This window comes from Danio rerio, chromosome 14 (genome assembly GCF_049306965.1).
Source record: "Danio rerio strain Tuebingen ecotype United States chromosome 14, GRCz12tu, whole genome shotgun sequence".
Lineage (NCBI taxonomy): Eukaryota > Metazoa > Chordata > Actinopteri > Cypriniformes > Danionidae > Danio > Danio rerio.
Window position 1 is genome coordinate 46438670 of NC_133189.1, and position 18260 is coordinate 46456929.

Here is an 18260-nt window from a genome sequence, read left to right on the forward strand (position 1 = left end):
CTTCTGTCCAAATAAGTCAATTCTTTTTTCTTTTTTTTCTTATTAAGAAATAATGATCTAATAGTTTAGTTGATTACTATCATAAATACATTACTATATAGTTTTATATTCACCTCTATGTATGTACTATGCATACTATACATGTACACTACCTGACAAAAGTCTTATCCTCGATCCCAGTTGTAAGAGCAACAAATAATAACCTGACTTCTAGTTGATAATTTAGAAAAGTGGCAGAAGGTAGATTTTTCTGATGAATCATCTGTTGAACTGCGTCCCAATCATCACAAATGCTGCAGAAGATCTATTGGTACCTGCAATATTATCACAGAAATCAATCAAGTTTGGTGAAAGAAATTCATGATTTGGGGATACATCCAGTATGGGGGTGTGCGAGAGATCTGCAGAGTGGATGGCAACATCAAAAACCTGAGGTATCAAAACATTTGTGTTGCCCATTAAATTACAAACCAAAGGAGAGGGCAAATTCTTCAGCAGGATAGCGCTTTTCATACTTCAGCCTCCACTTCAAAGTTCCTGAAAGCAAAGAAGGTCAAGGTGTTCCAGGGTTGGCCAGTCCAATCACCAGACATGAACATTATTGAGGATGTCTGGGTTAGGATGAAGAAGGAGGCATTGAAGATGAATCCAAAAAATCTTGATGAACACTTGGACATTTTTTTGTCATTTCAGATGACTTTAATAATAAGTTTTTTGAGTCATGGCATTGAGATGTATGGATGGTCCACCAAGCTCATGGGAGTCAGACACAATATTCGTTCTTTTTCCACTGCATCACGACTTATTCCATATTCCACAATGTACAATATTTCTGTTAAGTGACACGACTTTTGTCCAAGCAAAGTCAGACCTTACTGTCCCAATTGAATAATTAAAAATCAAGGCATGATCATATTTTATTCTGGTAAAATAAGCGTAAACTAGAGGCATTTGCCTTTCATATAAGCCACTTCTGATACCAAATGATCAACTAAGTCAAGCTATTATTTGTTGCTCCTAAACCTTGTAGGTAGCTTATAAAACTTATAGATAGGTGACAAGACTTTTGTCAGGTAGTGTATACTATATATACTATTTACCTCTTTACATTATGATATTTATGATATATGTATATATATAAATATATAAAAAATAGTTTTTGCTCAATAAAAAACACCAAGTCCCCTGCCATTTAATTTCATTACCCATTTTTAATGTTAATCATTAGGAAAAAATATGCACATTACGGCTGCATTCATGTTCTCAAAACTATAGTAGAACATTAATATTGTTAAATATTTCAATGAACGGCCAGCGTTCTCCAGCCTCCTGTACCTAGACTGCAGCTCTACACAAGAAGGTTGGCCAGAAGAGAAATGGTCATGCTCAACTAGGCCTGGGTTTTCTTGATTTTTTTTTCCCTTCACTTTCGTCAATTGGTAAAATTTGTTTCACGCCACTGTAGCCACTGCCTTACATGGTTTAGAACTTGTGGAGCTGCAAATTAATGGATTTGCTGTTTAGAGTTTGGACTTTCAGTCACAATTAAACCACATTGAACTGAACTAAAATTGTGAAAACTGGACTGAGACATTTTTCAGTTTACTAGAACTTCTATGTTAAGCTGCTTTGACACAATCTACATTGTAAAAGGGCTATAAAAATAAATGTGAATTTCTTTGAAATATTTTAATAACTTTTTAAAAGTGTTATATTATAATATATTTTGAAAATTGAAATTTATTCCTGTGATGCATCACTGATTTTTTCAGTAATCAAAATTTGTAGTCTTCAGTGTCACAAGATTCTTTAGAAAACACTGCACTATCTTGATTTGGGGCTAAAGAAATTTATATTATAATTAAAGGTATTTAATATTTATGCAGAAACCATATACAACCTTCTTCCAAGATTAAAATAATATGGTAATTATTCAAGATTCTGTCCAATAAAAAAATAATGTTTGATATAACATTTAAGGCACCTAAGTGGCTTAGTGGTTAGCACTGTCACTTCACAGCAAGAAGGTCTTAAGTCCCAGCTGGGCCAGTTGACATTTCTGTGTAGAGATTGCATGTTCTCCCCGAGTTTGCCTGGGTTTCCCCCAAAGTCTAAAGACATGCACTATAGATGAATCAAACTAAATTAGGTGTAGTGTAAGTGTGTGAATGCGAGAGTGTATGGGTGTTTCCCAGTACTGGGTTGTGGCTGAAAGGGTATCCATTGTGTAAACAAATGCCAGAATAGTTGGCGGTTCACTCCACTGTGGCGGCCTCTGCTAAATAAGGGATTAAAACGAAGGAAAATGAATGAATGAATGAATGAATAAACATTTAGAATCAATTTTTATATATCCAAACATAATTGTAATTTCAAAATGTAATATTAAATATTAAAATACCTTAAAATTATAACCTTTGAAAACTTTTGACAGGTATAGTTTATAGAAATGGCTCCTAGTCATAATTATAATGGATGGTCATTGTGATTTAGTTTTAGACTTAAACAGACAGTTATCAGTCAATGCCTCAGACCCCCGTCCTATTCTTTCATGTAGCTCATTCTCAATATGTTCCCTTGAATGATGGTGCATTGAAAATGACTAAGTCTTCAGTCTGAACGGGAATCCCTGCACTCATTCTTCTCTCCCTTTATCCGTTTACGCTCTACCCATCCGGGAGCCGCTCTCTCATGGGTGAAGAAGCCTGACAGCATCGTCCATCACACCAGCATTATTTACATTTAACCATGACTGATAAAGGGATGAGAGGGACAGCAGAGAGAGATGTAGACAGAAACATATATCTGCCTCTAAACATGTCCATTATTCCTTGTTTGCTTACTTACAGGATTGATTAGCTTGAAGAGATGATAAAGCCCAAAATGGCACATTTGGCCCTCAGTTTTGTCTCGCAAACTGTCAATATCAACCATTTTTACCATTCAGCTTCATTTCTGACCAGCCGTTCAATTCAATCTACTTTCAATATTTACCTCTCATGCATGATTCCCTCTTTTATCTTGCATTCTCACTCCATCATATTTTAATGCGGCCTCCGTTTTCTGCCAATAGATGGCACTGTGGTATCAGAGAGACGGACAGATTTCAACCATTCCAGCAACAGCAGAAGGTGGAGGAGTGCAGAGATGGAGACGAGGGAGAGGGATGAAGCAATGGAGAATTAAAATGAGGGGTGTAGGCTTTACCGAAAGGCATATTCAGTTACAGAGTTATTACATAAGACGACTAATACAAGACTGATCGGTAGAGATGCGCCATTCCCTGCTGGAAAACAAATACTGCTTAAACCAGCATAGGCTGCTTTCAACTTGGAATGGATGTTAGTCGGGGGAAAATATTTAAATATATATTTTTGATATGTGAAATTTTTCTTCAAAATAATTTTTCAAATCGTTTCCAAGTGATGTTCACTGTAACCGAGCAAGGACATTTCCACAGTATTTTCTATTGATTTTATTTGACCAGAGAAAGTCTTATTTCTTTTAGTTTGGCTGGAAAAAAAGCATAAAAGTAAAATATAAAATAAAAATAAGGTCAATATTTAATTTAGCCTCTATATATCAACATAGGCTCATTTCAAAAAACGTAGCCCTATATACTTTTTTGGAGATCGCAAATTATGTAGCCAGAACTACGCATGGATAAATTTTGTCTTTAAAATGAACGCTACAAGGCACTATGGCACTTACCAGCTGACCGCTTACCTCAGTGGATGGCTGAGACACAGACAGGGGCGGACTTAGTGATTTTGGGGGCCTAAACAATTCCAGCCAAGGGGCCTAAAAGTTCTAAAATGCACCTTTTGTACTTTATTTATTATTATTGTTATATTGCTGTTAAGCTGATTTACATAGCAGTTGATCAGCTGTTGTTCAGCTGTGACGTCGCAAAACTAAAAAAATCTTTTGAAAACACAAATTTGGCAGGTCGCTGTTGTAGATGGTTAGGACAAATGCCCCTTTCACACATACAGAGCTTTTCAGAAAATTATCAGCAATTTCTGGAAAGAGATAATGTGTGAACAGACTCTTTTTGAAAGTAGCGGTAAACTAATTCCGGCAATTTTCCGGTAAGGGAAGTTGTACTATTACAGATAATTTTCCAGAATTCTGCTCTGTGTGAACAGAAGGAAAATTGCGGGAAAGAACGTGTTCATGATTAGAACATGCCGACGTGAGATGTCTACTTCAGCTAATCAGAACATTCAGACACAGTCACAGCTGCGTTGTTTATGAAAAAAAAAAAAGCATTTGAATATTTTTATAGACACATTTAGCTGCTAAATGTTATTAATTCCATAATGTTATTAATGGAAACTGTGTAAAAATTATCAATAAAATGCTTATGATAAACCACTGTTTGTTTACCTTCAAACTTTGCTTCAGTTGCTTGACGCGTGTGCACGTGAAGTGAAGGAGTGCTCTGATAAGCGGAAGCACACGCACATATTATGTAAATCTTGAAATGCGAAAGTGTTCCTCAATATGTTTTCATTGAAGTTGCTCACAATACTTATCCATGCACAGAATTTGTAATGTAGTCAAATGTGTAAACATTTAGCTGCGGTTTGCGCTTCTGCCTTTGGATGTCTCTGGGACAAAGCAGCTGCATGAATGCTAAAGCTTTAAATAAAAGTGAAACCATCAATAAAAGACCAACCCCATCTATGTTTACATATACAAGCGCAGCCGTTTAGAGCTCAATTCTGGTTAATGATGTCGGAACTTACTAGTGTTTTGGAATGGATGAGTGAATGGTCTTTTCCGGAAATTTCTGTAATGTCCTTGCCTGTGTGAACAGCACTGTTTTGAATTTACCGGTAAAGTTATTGCAGTAATTTTCTAGATATTTACCGGTATCGCTGTGTGAAAGGGGTTACAAACTCTGTCAACATGGAAAATATATCTTTTATCACAAGTTGCAGTGCATGGAGTTATGACAGAATATAATAACACTGAACTAAAAACTAGCCAATTTGACTAGTTTTTAGTCCAGCTGCTGGGTAAAATAGCACAAAATATAGCACCGTTTTTAAATGTAAACCTAAACCCAGATGCTCGACCAAGCATTTGAGTTGAAAAAAACAACAACAAAACAATCCAGCATTTTGAGAGCCTAGCCACCATAAAAACAGCATAATAGGGACACTTGAAGAGTGCAGCTGAGCACAGACGATGAGCCCAGCAAAGCATCTCAAGCTGGTCTGTGCTGTTGCTTTTTGAAAACATTTCTATCTACAGATGTTGTGGAAAGCCTGAAACCCTTTCAAAGCCAGTCACAGGGGAAATCAGAAACAATTTGGACACCAAATAACAGTGCGAGTCTGTAAACAGTAGGTAAAAGGACACTGAAGTGTCTAAACTCAGCTGAAAGTCTTGACAGGACCTTTGATAGTCTGAAGTGTGTGAGCTGACAGATGATGTTGTGTTTTAGCTTTCCAGTCAGTTTCAGTCACTCCCTGTCGCTCTCGTTCATGACCAGCCTTCTCATGACCTCCTCTAACAAAATATTGACGGCGATCTCCATCACCTGCCCACATCAGGTATCACTCAATTTATGAGTGGGCTTATGTTTGTGCGTGTGTGTATTGATGGTGTTCAGAGGAGGTCCCTTGTGAAATCTCTGTGCTGGGTCACTAAATGGGTTGCGCCAACTCACTGTGAACCCGCACGGCCCATATGCCTTTTCCATTAGTGCGCCGGGCACAGAGTCAAATTAACTTGTCCAGCTTGTTTTTTTTCTGGCTTCCAGCTGAATTCTGATATGCTGCTAAATCTGGCCCAAAAATAGCCAAAGCTCACACTTAAGGGTATTCATATAGATAGTACAAAGAACGATCATCTGTCCTTAAAGGGATTTTTCCTTAAATAATTATTTGTCGTGTTTCTTTTTTTTATTCTCCATTCACTTAGTTATGAGTCTTTTATTATGTCATTAAATATTTGTTACCTATTTAACCAAACCATAACTTTCTATATACTATAACATATATACAGTTCACACATGCACTCACACACTATGACCGATTTTGTTACCATTTAAGTTTGGGTTCAGTAAAGCCATCTATTATAATACAAGTATGTTTTTTTTTATATAATATAGCACCTAATTTTATATACAATGCATCTGAAACAGATAAATAAATTTAAGTTAATACATTAAATAATGCATTATTATATTTGAATAATATTGGTTGACATTGTCCATCCACAAGATGTCGACAGAGACTGCATAATAAACCCTTAGAGAACAAAAACTCTGCGTAATTTTCTAACTAAAACATTTCATTCATAGATGCAATTACCTGAGGTGAAATCCCTCTCTTCACTTCATGAGGAACAGAAATGGCCGAAAGCTTGCACTTGCCTTGGACTCATTTCTATTACTTGATTAAGACCCTCACTGTCATGCCCGAGTTCACTACAGGAAGGCACAGGATCACAGGATCATAAAAACATGTAGATTTATTAATGATCCCTTACATAGATAAACACAGGAAGAACATGGGGTGAAAATATCAGCCCACAAATGACTAAACACAGGGACTATAAAAACACTGGGGATGATGACATTGATTACATTCAAGGGATGAGCACAGGTGAAGGTGATGAACATTAACACATGGCAGGAACTGGAACAAGGGAGCTCATGGGGAAAGGTCACATGATGAAAAACACACAAGGAACACAGGTTGTGACACTCACACCCCTCTTTTTCATTATATTTATTTATGTTTTTTTTGTTTTGTTATGTTCCTAGTCATCTGCTTTTACATCAACACTAACACTATATGTATTGGATTGCTGAATATGTCGTTATGGTTTGTACATGAACTTAAGGTAAAAAAATAATAATTAAAAAAAAAAAACTACAGCTGATAAAAAACATTAAACTGGTAAGTGACATTATAAGTCGATCTCTTTCTTTTGTATGTTGTAGTGCTGTATTTACACCATATAATTGTAGTGTATTTAGTGTGAGATGGGACTCACATATAAGAAATGTATGTATTTTGTGTTGGCCACTCTTTGTATAACCCTGGGTTACTTTTTGGGTGGCCTTCTGAGACTCCTGTTTTCGCTACTGCAGATTAGTTCAGAAAAAAAAAAAAGAAGAAATGCCCACATGTGTTTAGTGCTTTTCCTGATCACAAACACAACGGTAATCTGGTAGTGATTGTGTTTCTTTAGCTTTTTCTGGGTTAATTATTCTAATATCCCGATTGCAACACAGAAATACTGGAAAATCTTTGTAGTCGACTGATGACATTTCATGGCGTTCAGCCTTATAATTTTAAAATGTGAGCAAAAGCACTTGTTTTGTCATCACTTCAGACATTATACTAGAGAATCATTCAAAAACTACCTCTAAAGTGACGTTGATAAAGTAGCAATAGTTTCTGCTATTCTGAGGTCAGCTGCAGATATGAATGGTGGAACAAAGTTGCTCATACAAAAGTGTTTTTGATTGATGTTCATGTTTCTATACACAACTACGCCGTCGAACTGTTGCATAAATGCAATATTAGTCCTTCTAAAATGAACATTTTTCTCAGCCTCCAAAGGCAATGAAAATTTATTTGTCACTATAAAAATAAAATCACTGAGCCTACACACAAGAGTCGGAGAAAAGGGCTAATTTTAAAAGAAAATATGAAATGGTTTTTAGAAGTTTTTGCATCTGAACTATTCATATTCATATTTTTTTTTTACAAAGTAGGAAATTATTATTATTGATATACTATATAACTTTCTGTTCATCAAGGAAGGAATTTCCACATACACACACACACACAAAAAAATTAATAAATAAATTATTCATGGCAATGTATTATTATCATTAGATTTTACAAAACAATTTCTAAAGAATCATGGTACTAAAGACTAGAATAATAGCTGCTGAAAACCATGGCCATATATACATGTTAATGTTTTTTTTTTTTTTTGTAAATAACACAGTATTTAACTGTAATAGCTTTATTTTTTATAACTGTAATTAGCTTCATTGTCAAAATGACTGCATATTTGACAAAAACGTATACACCTTTGTAAATAAAATAACAGCAAGATAAATTGTGCTGTAAATCTAAACAGTATTTTTGCTGTGAGGATTTATAGAAAATTGTCAGCAGTGTGAAAAACAGTTATTGTACTACAGTACAGTGTGTTTAAAGAAATCCTGAACATAATATTATATTAATTATATTATATTAATTAAAAAAACTTTCACTCTGTAGTTTGTTTATGCTCATTTTTTCCTTTGAATGCACAGTCTATCCTTAAATCAAGGAATAACACATTGCTCCACACACTCTCTATATGCGTGTGTGTGTAAAAGTATCTGTCTGATACTTGGAAGTCCCAAGGTGCTCAGTACGCCTGTGTGTGTTAATTTACTGTTAACTACCCTCTTATTCACAAATTAAAACTCAGCTAATGAAGGGCCAGGTTATTAACGCTTTGTGAGAAATATCTTCCAAGCTGAAGCAGCCCTACCTCTCTCATTTATGAATTAAACCACAGGAGTACATACACATGTGTCTGCAATTTGCACTTTGAGTCATCAAACGCCTCTATATAATATGATGCCAAGAATAGCCCACGTCGCAACCATTTTCCTAATCGCTGATCCCTTCAAATGATCAAAAGTCAGTTTGCCGAGTGCTTTCTCTCTCTCTCTCTCTCTCATGCTCTCCATGACTAAATTCTCCATCTGATGTTATTGACCGTGCCTCGAGGTCTTTGAGTTTTCAGACAGGCCTCCAGGGCTTCACAGTCAGTTAAGGGCAACTCGGAGAGGCCTAAACCCTAGACTGAGGTTAAAGATGGTTCAGAGCCTATACTACAGGACTAGTACTAATATTGATCCCCCTGCAGCCATAAGGAGAGGAGGGATGCATTTAACATCAGCAGTGCTGAAGAGAGAGACAGATCAGCCCATCAGTCAATCACATGGAGAAACTGAACATCATGCTTTCTGACAAGAACCAAACAGGCTTTGTTTTTGTGTAGTAAATTCTTGACATGTGATGATCCCAGAGGCGTGTTGCATGACAATTAATGAAGCTTTTATCATAGTGTGTGTTTGTCACGTTTAGCGTGATCAAAAACAATAAACAAAAGGTGCGGATTCAAGTGCAGATTATTTATTTACAGTGCAGCCAACAAGGTGATAATACAAAGTAACAAATAAACGACAAAACCAGAAACTAAATCAGAGACGAGGCTCAGGAAAAACAAACTCAAACTAAAACTAAACCTAATTAGAAAACAGACTAGACAAATGACACACGAACTAGGCTAATGCAAAAATACGAGAACAGGATCAGAAATACAAACTTGGAAATCTAAGACTTACAGGAAACTCGAACAAGGAAGACAAACGACGCGATGACAAACATAGGTGGAATGGTAGGATATATAGTCCAGATAATTAACGGTAACACAAAACAGATGTGATGGCAGGTCAGTGTAGGTGTTCCGGTGTGTGCGCGGGGCATGTATGAAAATGTAGTTTTTTCCTGGGGCACTGTAGCGCCTACAAAGTCCTAGAGCGCTACAGCGCCCTCAGGTGGTCACAGACGGATGTGACAGTGTTACTGCTGTACTGAATGCAATTACGAAGAACGTCATTACGTGGTAACTTAGTTATTACATTTTCCAGCTTTCCAAAAATAATGGATACATCTTTACCAATTGAGATACAATAAAACAATGTACACTAATAATAGTAAAAAAAAAATGATACAAAAATAATATTTTATTCTTATATGCCATATGATACTATTTATTAAATGCAGTACTGAAATTTTTTTTTTTATTTAAACTACACCTAATTTTTTTTCTGCTTGTTCAAATTCTTTCATTCACTCATTTTCCTTTGGCTTAGTCCCTTTATTCATCAAGGGTTGCCACAGTGGAATGAACTGCCAACTTATTCAGCATATGTTTTAAGCAGCGGATGCCTTTCAACCTGTAATCCATTACTGGGAAACATTCATACACACTCATTCACACTCATACACTACGTTCAATTTAGTTTAGTAAATTCACCTATAGCGCATGTCTTTGGACTATGGTGGAAACCGGAGCACTCGGAGACCAACTGACCCAGCCAGGATTCGAACCAGAAACCTTCCTGCTGTAAGGTGACTGTGCTAACCACTAAGCCACCATGTCACCCTGCGTGTTCAAATTAAAGTATTTAAAATAAGTGGAATCAACACAATTCTTGTTTTTTTTATTTTTAGGAGAACTTAATTGTTTAATGTTAAATCCATTTTAAACAGTTAAGCTAACTTTACTGATTTGTGTTGGGCAGCATGAAGGATTTTTAAGATGCCTCAAAAATGTTGCAGGATGACACTGTATGTCTGTAACAAAATATAAAAAAATTATTTTAAATAGCCACTTAAGAGCTACAATGTGCTGTCCACGTATGTGGCCACTAAACCCTAGGAGATTAAGTAAAATCAACTTGTCATTTTTAAGGCAATAGGCTTACTCAGTTTTTTTAAGTAATCATTTTTTACAGTGCACTCAAAAATATTTTTGCTGCTTGTTCTACTTTTTTAAAATAAGCTGAAACAACACAATTATTGAGCTTTTTGGAAATATTTAATTGTTTTTGCTAAACTAAATTTTTTAAAAACAATAAAGTTAATTTAATCAATTTGTGTTAAGACAACATAAAAGAATTGTGTTCAACCAAGCATTTTTTTACAGTGTGTACAAAAACATGCGATATTGTAAAAAAAGAATCAAAGTTGATTCCTTAGTTTTACTCAGATTTTCTAAGGTAAGTGGTCGTAAACAATTTATTTGGGCTGAATTTAAACAAACAAATTGAATATTGCTAAATTTAATTTGTTTGTTTAAATTCAACGCATAATATGTTTGCAACAATTTTGCAGGCATCTTTTTTTTTGAGTGTATACTGTGAATGGATTGAGATGAGAAAAAGAAAATAATTACATGTTTGTAACTAGAAATTGCTAGTAAATCATGTGGTAAATCAGGGCCACAATATGAATTAAATAAAGCAATGGAACAGATTTTGTAATATACTTCATGACTACAATTTGACTAAAAAAATTAAATGAATTTAAAAAAACATTTATCAAATTGTTAATTTGTGAAGAAAAAACATATCATTGTCCTCAAGTCATGTGAAGGACTCAGCATACCAATTCAAAACAATAAAAAACAAATTAATAAAATAAAAAATAGCTATTCAGTTAAAAGCTAAATGACCCTCCTGTAAAATGTTAATGCTTTTCCAAATATGTCCCAAGTGCTGTTTAACAAAGCAAGGACATTTTCACAGTAGCTCCTATTACATATTCTTTTCTTCTAGAGAAAGTCTTTTTCCTTTTAGTTTGGCTGGAATAAAAGCAGTTTTAAAAATTTTAAAAAACAATTTTCAGGGTCATTATTATAAGCCTCTTTCAGTTTTTTTTTTTTTTTTTTTGTCAATTTTCTACAGTACAAACCACTGTTGTCCAGTGACTTTCCTAATTAAACTAACTTGCCTTGCTATTCTAGTTAGTAAAGTTAGTTAGTTAGTTACACTGTAAAACCTGTAAAAACAGTCAACTTTATCAAATGAAATGAATGTAGTTAATTCAAAGTTAATTTAATTGTAGTTAATTTACTGTTTAACTCAGTGTTGAAGGTAATGAGTTACTTAAATACCTCATTACTTACTCATAACTTTTAAAAAAAAACATTTTAAGGTCAATATTATTAGCCTCTTAAAGTATATATTTTTTTCAATACTCTACAGAACAAACCTTTGTTATACGGTGACTTGCCTAATTGCCCTAACCAGCCTGGTTAATCTAATTAACCCAGTTGTGTCGTTATATGTCACTTTAATCTTGAAAAATATCTAGTAACACACACACACACACACACACACACACACACACACACACACACACACACACACACACACACACACACACACACACACACACACACACACACACACACACAAACACAAACACACACACACATATATATATATATATATATATATATATATATATATATATATATATATATATACATATATATATATAAATTCTTTTTTTATTTTGCTCTATTAAACAGCACTTAAATAAATAAAAAATAATAAAAATTTCACAGGATGAATAATAATTTAGCATTCACATGTATGTAAAAATGACTTTAGCTGAGTCACCTGATAATTCACTATCTGAAGTTTGACTTTGCAACTATTTAGCACCATGTGGGCCATATTTTTACTCCTTAATTGTTTTGACCTTCAAATTTTGCATTGGTTAAACCTCACAAAATAAGTCCGGTCTCAAATCTGTTGTCTGCCCAGGCATTGAAGCACCGCTTAGGGCATGCAATGTGGATTTTGGGGATGGATAAGATTATTAATGTGTGTCCATGGGCTTCAAGTCATCTTAGGGAAGGCACAACATGAAAGAATCGCACTGAAATTCATTCATATTCCTTTGGCTTAGCCCCTTATTTAACAGGGGTCACCACAGCGGAATGAATCACCAACTACTACGGCATGTGTTTTACACAGCATATGCCCTTCCAGTCGCAACCCAGTACTGGGTTTGGCCTTTTTTTTTTTTTTTTTTTGTTATACCCAATTCACCTATACCACAGGTCTTTGGACTGTGGGAGAAAATTAATCACCTGGAGGAAACCCACGCCAACACGGGGAGAACATGCAACAGAAACGCAGCAATGCCAACTGCCCCAGCTGGGACTCAAACCAGCAAACCTCTTGCTTTAAGGTGACAGTGCTAACCACTGAGCCACCGTTCTGCCTACATCACAATAAAATGATCTAAATAAATCCAACATGCAAACATCTGTGTGAACATTCACATTTGTCTTACATTAGTGTAAGATCACAAGAAAATGCCAGCCTCCTAATAATACTTTTATGGGTGTCTGTTCAACTATTGTGATGCATTTTCCTTTGATATCTTTCTGTTGTTGTGTCTTGTTAGCTTGTCTGTGTCAAATGAAAATCCGAGTTGACATTGTGCTATCGATTTCCTTACAGGCGGATAAAGGATTTCTCCGATAGATGATTGCAACAAATGAAGGAGGGGAGAAGACCACACACACATACACAAGTAATCTCCCAAACACGCACTTAGACACACAGAATGTAGATTACAGTTATTAGTGTGCACCTGTGGCAAAATCAATAGGCACAAGACAGGAGTACAGAAACATCCTCTCATCTCAGACGCTTCAAACTAAAGCCTATTCACTCACATTTTGAAGATTAATCGCAAGTAAATAGGATTCAAAGCTTGTCAGAGGAAAGTTAAGCCTGGAATGAGTGTGTAAAATGCATTAGTATGCTTGATATGAATACTGTGCTTCACTTATTTCAACACAATGCTATAAACAGACTGGTTTGCTGTTTTGCAAAATTACCAGGGAATTGAACATATGCACTAAATGTTTCTCTGAATATTTGCAATAATTTTGGCCATCTGGAAATATTCTGGCAGTATGGTGTGCACTGAAAGCAAAAACACAAAAATGTTATAGGGTTCAAAAGAATATAATTAACTTGAAACAGAAATCATTTGTAACAATGTACATGGCTTAACAAACACTTGTAAAAAAAATGGTGTTATCAATATTGTCACATATCAATAAACTGCTATTTTCTACGGTTACACTGCTTAACCAGTACAAAACTGCATATGTGGCAAGTGCACAGTGGGCAAGATAGCTCAAACACATTAAAGTTAAGAAAATGCATGCATATTGAACTAAAAATTAGAAAAAACATTTGACTATAAACCAATCCAAGATTATTGCGGATACATACCCAGGTCTACATTTCTGGGGACAGCGAAATACATAACTGGAGGTACATCTGCTCAAAGTTTTTGATCTTATAAATCCACCAGAGGCCGCTGTGTATGCTTTTTGATTATCTCAAATTTCTCTCACGCATCCCTTGAATAAATCCACCACAGCACGCAATATATGCTTCAGCCAACCAGGCCTGTCGTTTATTCATATTTATAGACTCAAACCACAGCTTCGCGGTCATCTCAGCACGGTGGGCATACATCGGTGTATGCGGAAAGCTACTGGCAAACTGGTAACACTGGAATAGCCGTCCGTACAGAGGTAAGCGGTCAGCTGATAGCACTAAAAGGAACAGAAGCTGTCGACGTAGTGTTATTTTTTTTAAAGCGAAATGCAGCCATTTGTAACTCTGGCTACATAATTCACGATCTCCAGAAATATAGACAGGGGTATGTGTCCACAATGAGCCTGTGTTGCAAAAAACGTGCATGCAAATTCTCTCAACAAATATATATAAACATCTGCCTAAACGTCATTGTCCATAGCCACTAAATCGAAAAGTTACGAATTGCCATGAGATTTTGATGCACTTTTAGCTCACATCATTCAAAAGAAAAGGTCCACATTGTGGTCCCCGATAATGTCAAGAGACTGGACTGTTTTAGCAACTGTCTGAATGTAAAGGAGGACTTCAACTTTATAATTAATGTTCTCAACTCACAGCAATACAACTTTACAATGACTACAATTATTCAAATTCAATACTTTATTGTTTTAATAATACTTTGGCTTTTTTTTGCAGTCCACTTAGAAATACAACTTGGAAATAATTTTTTTCTTTATTGGCAATGATTGTTTTGAAGTTCAAAAAACACTAACATGCCTGTGTTTTTATTTCTGTAATAAATATGGCTGTCAAGCCAGGATCTTGATGGTTTATCGTGGGTTTGTTGTTTACATGAAGAAATCTGTGTTACAAGTTAAACAAAAATTCTAATAAACAATAATATTTTAAATTTAAATAGTTTTTGTCTTGCGTTTACATAAATTTTTACATTTGAATAGGCAAAATTACAAGTTTCAGTCTTGTAAACGTGAGTAGTTGCAATTATTCGCGATTAAATAAAAAAAAAAGTGTGGATCATTAGTTAATTTTTTTTATCGAATGACAGCACAAATATATATATTAATTGCATTACAGTTGAAGTCAGAATTATTATATATATATATATATATATATATATATATATATATATATATATATATATATATACATACATATATACATACATATATATATATATATATAYAYATATATATATATATATATATATATATATATATATATATATATATATATATATATATATATATATATATATATACATATATATATATATATATATATATATATATATATATATATATATATATATATATATATATATATATATATATATATATATATATATATATATATTTTGGAGAAAGTCTTATTTGTTTTATTTCAGCTAGAATAAAAGCAGTTTTGGATTTAAAAAAAAACATGTAAGGTCAGTATTATTAGCCCCTTTAAGCTATATATTTTTAGATAGTCTACACACCAAACCATTGTTATACAATGGCTTGCTCAATTACCCTAACCTGCCTAGTTCACCTTAACCTAGTTAAGTCTTTAAATGTCACTTTAAGCTGTATAGAAGTGTCTTGAAAAATATCTAGTAAAATATTATTTACTGTCATCATGGCAAAGATAAAATAAATCAGTTATTAGAAATGAGTTATTAAAAATATTATGTTTAGAAATGTGTACAACTGTATATATTGTGTCGTATACATGAAATATACATATAATTACACCACTTGGCCTTCATACTAAAAGCTTAAAAGCTGTTTTATAAGTACACAACACTGCACATTTACAAACAAACACAAGGTTGCAATGAAAAAATATAACATCCTCATAGCAACAGACAAAACTGCATCGTTATCAGAAATATGAGAGCAGCATGATGGAAGTATGCTTGATTAGGCCCCATCAGCAGTAATAAGATATTCTCAGGAGTCAAAGAAAAAAAGAACTAATTGGAAAGTAAAACACATGACACCGTCTGACATTTTGATAAACAAAAAAGCATCATTTTCCCATCCATTCGTTCGGTTACTCAGCTAAACTGCTCTCTGAAATGCTAGCGGCCTGTAAATAGCTCTCTCATCATTCAGTGATGTGCGCAGAGCACTTGTTCTTACGTTAATAATGAAGCAGGGTAAGACCTTGTCCATCTGCAAATGCTCAGCCAGTACACAAGCTCCAAATTATTCATATTACAAATGAACTGGCCGTCCCGTTCCTCTCTTAACCATGTCTTCCGAATGAAATGCACGTCTCACATTAAAAAAAAAAAAAACTACAAAACAAAACATAAACCAGTCAATAAATGGACGCAGAGCTCAAAGAGGCGTCTTTCAGTATGAATCTCCATTTGGCTCAATGCCCGCAGCTCTTAGAGAAGGTAGGGATTTTTTTATTCATGCTATCAGGAAGTTTCCCTTCCCCTCTCGCCATGCCCCAGCATTTGGCTTCTCAAATGGATGAACAAGATGAGGCTTTGAGAAGAAACACTCCAATTCCAACATCTCTAATTTGACTTTTTTTGAGGTGGTCTGCTCCTCTTCCCACTGCTGTGTATGCATGAGGCAGCGAGGCGTCTGTTCTGCTATTTTCAAAAAAGAGCCCTTGATATTCCTCTCCCTTTCTGTCTTTCTCATCCCGGCTTTCATTTTCATTTTCTATCTCTTTCTCACTTTCCTTCCCCCTACATGTCGCAGCCTGAGTTTTGGAATAGGGTTTTTCCAATCTTTCCAAAATAATTACACCACTTGGTCTCCATCTCTTCACTTTCTTCCCTTCCATCTGCTGCGTCTTTCTCAGTAGGGCTGAATATTGCTTTAGCAATCATGCAACCGGAGAGACCGGAGTCGTACATTGTTCTTTGATGGCTCTGCCACAGCTGGAATGAGCGCAAGAGAAAGAAAAAGGGGGAAGTGAAGGAACTGTTGGCTTGTTCAGAGGAGCATACTACTTGTACTACTGCTGCAGTGTGAACTGTATGTAGTACATATTTCCTGCATGTGTTATACAGGACTTACAACATGACACACTGCTTGCAGTTCTGCATCCCAGAAATGATGGACCACTGTCAGTGTTATGAATGAACTAGAAGTAATGTCAGAAATAATAGTAACACTTTATTGTCACAATTCACAGAATTAATTAACCATTAACTAATACTATTAGCAAAATAAACTAGCTGGTTATTAACAGTTAGTAAGGTAGAAGTTGAGTTTAGGTAAGATTCAGGATGCAGAATAGTTTTGATAACTCATTTCTATTAACTGATTTATTTTATCTTTGGCATGATGACAGTAAATAATATTTGACTAGATATTTTTCAAGACACTTTTACACAGCTTAAAGTGACATTTAAAGGCTTGACTAGTTAAATTAGGTTAACTAGGCACGTTAGGGTAATTAGGCAAGTTATCGTATAATGATGGTTTGTTCAGTAGACTATCGAAAAAAAATAGGGCTAATTATTTTTTTCCTTAAAATGGTGTTCAAAAAATTAAAAACTGCTTTTATTCTAGTCGAAATAAAACAAATGAGACTTTCTCCAGAAAAAAAAATATTATCAGACATACTGTGAAAATTTCCTTGCTCTGTTATACATAATTTGGGAAATATATAAAATATACATATACACACACACACACACGCACGCACATGCATGCACGCACGCACGCACGCACGCACGCACGCACGCACGCACGCACGCACGCATATATATAGTCAGAATTATTAGCCCCCTTTTGTTTTGTTTTTTTCACAGTGCCTTTTCAATGCCGGAAATGAAAATGCTGTTGAAATAGCAAGATTAGTATTGTATAATATTCCTTAAACATCAAAATATGGCAGAAACAGTACGTCTTACATGGAATAAGTTCAAATAAGACAAAGTAGTATGGCGTGAATATAAAACATATCAGAGAAAAAGGTATGGTAGTATGAACTAAATATAAATATAGCAGAAACAGGAAAAGCAGTAAGCTACATGCCTTACTTAAATGAAGTACACTTGGATGTGACATAGAGAGAAAGTTGTGCGATAATTTACATTACTTTTCGTGTAAACAAAAGGCATTGATAGTGTAAGTAGTATGTCTGAATTGCATTGACACATTTCAAATCCAGTACATAGAGGTTGTTGCCGTTACTATGTAGCCTGAGATACATATTGAGACAGATACGATGATGTGGGATGAGAGTTGACTATCTACCCCTCCTTACTCTGAAAGGGGGTCACAGCCCGGGCAGGTGGTACTAATTATGGGCCTTTTCAACTAAATCC

The 18260-nt window shown here is 34.9% G+C and overlaps 1 protein-coding gene across 2 annotated transcripts in view; it reads right to left on the reverse strand.

Moving 5' to 3' along the window:
- Positions 1-18260, reverse strand: part of fgfrl1b (fibroblast growth factor receptor like 1b) — a 515733-nt gene that overhangs the window by 205763 nt on the left and 291710 nt on the right. The window lies entirely within an intron of this gene.